Raw genomic sequence first — 4,737 nt, forward strand, 5'->3', positions numbered from 1 at the left:
TGGCAAGAATTCATCTCTACCTCCCCTAAAGAGAAAAAATTGAAAGGAAATCTTAGAAAGAATGCCCAATGGCAAGAGTTGATTCCACCTCCCCTAAAGAGGAACGAAAATATGTTGAAAAAATGCCCAATGGCAAAGTTGGCTCCACGAGTGTTCTTTGGATTGCCCAATGGCAAATCTGGTTCTACCTTACCTAAAGGTGAGTGTTCTTTAGATTGCTCAATGGCAAGTCCGACTCTAAATCACCCAATGGTGACGGTTACTCTAAAAAAAAATTATTATTATCGTTGACAGTGTGCAATGCTGGAATATTTTGTCCGTATAGTTTTTACAAAATTGATATTTTTTATCTTTGACAAGTTACAAGGTTGCAGGGCTGAAGCATTTTGAATTTACTATGTTGCCGAGTGAAGACATCTCGTCTTAAGCGAGTGAGGAGTTAAAATATCATGGCTGACAATCAAAGGTCACAAAGCAACAAGAAATTTGTCAGAAACACTCATTTATTGTTGACCAGGGGGGTAGCTGATGAGGAGTAAACTCTGCATCAACTCTACGCAATTAACATGACTAAAATCTTTCTTTTATATTATTATTATTGACACAATTATTACTATTATTTCAAATATTTTGTGCAGTGCTAATTTGACAGGGCTGACTTTATCAATCGGGAATTATATGGGCAGCTCAACGACTCGGCTTCAAGCTCAAGACTGATGTAATAAGGGCTTAGGCCCAATTATTTAGATTAATGGGCTTTAGAGGTCAAATGGGCCAAGCTCACTTAATAGCATATAAATAGGGCTTTTTCAATATTTACTCACAAGTTAGTCAAGGAAGTTAAGTTAGATAAGTTAGAAAAGTTAATCATTCTTTCAATTCTCAAGTTGTAAATGTAAACACTCTCCAAGAATATAGTGAAACACACCAAAAATCCACGGTGGATGTAGATCTAACGATCGAACCACGTAAATTCTCGAGTCATTTATCGTTTTATAGTTAGATGTTGATGTTTGATTCATCAACACTATTCCACCACCGCAGCAGAAAGTGTATCGACCTTCAGTGGATATACCTTCTTCTTCCACTTCATTCGATCATTCCATCATAGACCAGATGAGAGGATTTGATTGGTTTTCGGATTCAACTCTTAATTCAACCATGAATCATCACACTATAAGATCTGTTGGGGATGATGACGTTGATGATGAGGAGTACGTCCCATCAACAGATTCTGATGGGGATGATGAGGAGGAAGAAGAAGCAGATGAGCGGGGAGTCATCTCGAGTGGATTATGGAACATTTGCAGGCATATTGCGTGGATACGCCGTGAGGGTGGAATTGGCAAGCTTATAGCGATGATAATGCAAACAAACCCACGAGGTCTATCTGAAGATTTAGGCCAAGAAGCGTCGCAGGAGCTGAGGAATTGGTTAGTTCTGGTTATTCCAGAATATTTTACAGAGAATCTTTTTGCTGGTAGACTTGCTGACATACCAAATCCCGACGAACTAACTGAAGGTTCGATATTCGAAAGCAAAGAACTTCTCAAGCTAGCTGTTGGCTTGTGGCATTTGGAACGTCGAGCAGAATTCATCATTCCTCGTTCTAACCTGGATAGGATTACATTCAAATGCAAATATCAGAATCGGTGTCCATTTCAGTTACAAGCCACTCAGCAGGGATCTTTTTGGTTTATTCGCAAGTTTGGGCCTGCGCATACTTACATTGGGGACATGGTAAACACTGGTGTGCGAAAGTTCCATGCTCGAGTCATCGCAGCACATATTGCAAAGAAAATGCGTGAGGATGGTGAAATCGTGAAGCCGAGGACTATTATGGCCGACCTACATCGGGAATATGGTGTGAATATCAGTTACAGTGTGGCAATTCGAGCAAGAAATGGTGCCGTTGAGATGATATATGGGGGGGGCACAAAGAATCGTATTCATTGCTCCCTGCCTACTTACACATGTTAAGGACGTGCAATCCAGGATCGTTGACAGACTTGGAAATTGATGCTAGTGGTCGGTTCAAGCACCTTTTTGTGGCACTAGGTTCATGTAGACTGGCATATACTATGTGCCTAAGGCCAGTAATTGTGGTAGATGACACACACTTGAAGGGATGTAAGCTGTAAACAAATCAAGCTGCTCGCGAACTATTCGGAGCTCGGCTCGAAAAAAGTTCGTTCAAGTTCGTTTAGAGAAGCTCGATAAATAAACAAATCAAACTTGAGCTTAGTAGTATTCGGCTCGTTAGCTCGTGAACATGTTCGTCAAGTGATTCCGCTTGAAAAATATAAATTATTAGTAGATACAACTTATATTTATCCACTAAAATTAATAATAATTGTATTAAATCTCTAATTAATTTTATTTGTTATAAGAAAATAATTAATATATTTATTATTTTGAATAAAATAATTTATTTTTAAAATAAAATAATCAATATTTTGAATATAAATATAAATTTAGAAAGTTCGTATAGGTTCGATTAGGCTCGTGAGCCTCAAAGTATTCGGTACGTAAAGTTCGAGATTCGATTCAATACTAAACAAACCAAACCTGAGCACACCACTATTCGGTTCGGCTCGGTTCGATTACACCCCTAGACGTAACAAAGGTATATTGTTTGTTGCAGTGACGAAGGATGGCAACGAACAAGTCTTTCCCATGGCATTCGGTGTTGGGCCTATAGAGAATGATGCGTCTGACCACCACTAAATCTCTTGAACACTTCCACTTCACCCAAATTATGATTACGTGGCATATCAAAATTAAAATCACCAAATTGAAGACCAGTCACCAAAGCATAATCTCTCCTAGAAAAATGCACCCTGGTATTATTCAATAAAAAAAATATATACCATCCCCGTTGGACTTAATTTGACGAGACACTAAATGATGCACGACCATTTCACATTTTGGACCAGGATTCCAATCCAACAAATATCCAAAACAACCATTTAAATATCTATCTAATAGTCCTTGACCACCTTTTTCTTTTAAAATTCTCTTAACCATTTCTAAATACTTGATTTTGTAATAAGTGCCCACGTTGGACGTTACATTGATAGTGTTCGGTCTCAACAGCGTAAGAGGCCCCTGTTAAAAAGCAAAAAATATTTAAATATCAAATTTTATGAGAAAAACCCAAAAAAAAAACAACAATGCGCAATTTTACACAATACAACCGAAATAAATCACCAACAATGAGCAATTTTACATTGTATGCGCTAAATTCACAAAAAAAAATGCGCATTTCTTCATTGCGCAATTGAACTTTGCGCAATTTCAATTGTATGCGCTAAATTCACTACATCAATTGTTTTATGCGAATAATTAAAGATGTGATCATTGTTTTATGCGCAATTGAACTTTGCGCAATTTCTTCATTGTATGCGCTAAATTCTTCCAAAAATGTGCATTTTTGGAATTTGAAATTTCAACAAATTCACTAGATTATTTCACTAACAAAATGCGCTAAATTCACCAACAAAAAATGCGCATCCAAATTCACTAAAAAATGCGCATAATTCACCAACAAATAATTATTTTATGCCCATTCAAATCATTATTTCACTAGATTATTTCATCCAAATATTAATTTGGAATTTGGGGAATTTTCCTAACATTTTGTCTGAGATCTAATATTTTCCTTGCAACCATATTTTAAGTCGTCCAAGAAATTTGAAAAAAAATGGCCATCACTAGAACTCACACAACACAAGAAAAAATGAACGAACGACCTGGAAATAATCACAATCACCGAGCTAAAATAAATTGGGCAGACTAAACAACACACGCCTAAACAATTTAAATAAACAAAAAAAAATTAGAGAAATTACTACAACAAAAAAGCATTAAAACCTCACCTCCGCCGATGCTTCCATCTTCTCCGGCGCCGCAACGAACGACCTTGATTTTTCAAATATTCCGCAGAGAAAATAAGCTATCTTCCGCAAGCAAACAAAATATAGATTCACGCAAAGTACCCCAACTATGCGGATGAAATGGGTAGAGAGATTTGGGGCAATTCAAATTCAAGACATAATAATGACAAATCTATCTACCCATAACTGTTCCCCATAAAATCGGTCAAATGAGAATGAATATTGTGTCAGCACACATGTTAAAAGTAGAACATAGATATTGGGGCAGGAATCAGTGTACAGGAAAATTAATAAAATATTAACATGGTCATGTAGTAAATTGTTTGAATAAAGTGGGTATAGTCTAAATATCCTTTTACAAACTTGGGCACTTTTATATATTAGCACTATTAGTAATATTTTACATAGTCCTTAAATATTTAGATATGGGTTTGATCTACGATGCACGGATTCGCGCAAAAACAACACCGTGCAGTATCCGATTCGCGCGGGGTGCGGGTGTGGGTGCGGGCGCGATTCGCGTGGGATTCGTACGGGATTCGCCACCTGGCGAATCCCCCCAAAAATAAAAAAAAAAAATCGGATTCGCAAATCGGGATTCTCACTCTCGACGGACGGTTGTTGGCTGGCAGGAGGTGAGATGGCATGATCCGAGACGGTTGAGCAGGGCGGCGGGGCCGAAGGGCAGGCGTCGCTGATGCAGCCGAGAAAGGAGCAGTAGCAACGGCGGCCCTTCTTGGCCGTCTGCTGTCAAAAACGCGTGGGAGAGAGAGAGGGAGGACAGATAGGAGGCAGTGGGCCGAAGGGTAGGCGGAATCGGGCTTCTGAAGGGTTCGGGGCG

General features: G+C 38.5%; 1 long non-coding RNA gene across 1 annotated transcript; it reads right to left on the reverse strand.

Annotated features, from left to right (window-relative positions):
* Positions 1-2,816: 2,816 nt before the first annotated feature.
* Positions 2,817-4,365, reverse strand: LOC131022519 (uncharacterized). The gene is made up of 2 exons (XR_009101315.1): positions 3,879-4,365; positions 2,817-3,108 (listed from the first exon to the last, which is right to left on the reverse strand). It is a non-coding gene; the product is annotated as an uncharacterized LOC131022519 (long non-coding RNA).
* Positions 4,366-4,737: the final 372 nt, after the last annotated feature.

Source organism: Salvia miltiorrhiza, chromosome 4 (genome assembly GCF_028751815.1).
Source record: "Salvia miltiorrhiza cultivar Shanhuang (shh) chromosome 4, IMPLAD_Smil_shh, whole genome shotgun sequence".
Taxonomy (NCBI): Eukaryota; Viridiplantae; Streptophyta; class Magnoliopsida; order Lamiales; family Lamiaceae; genus Salvia; species Salvia miltiorrhiza.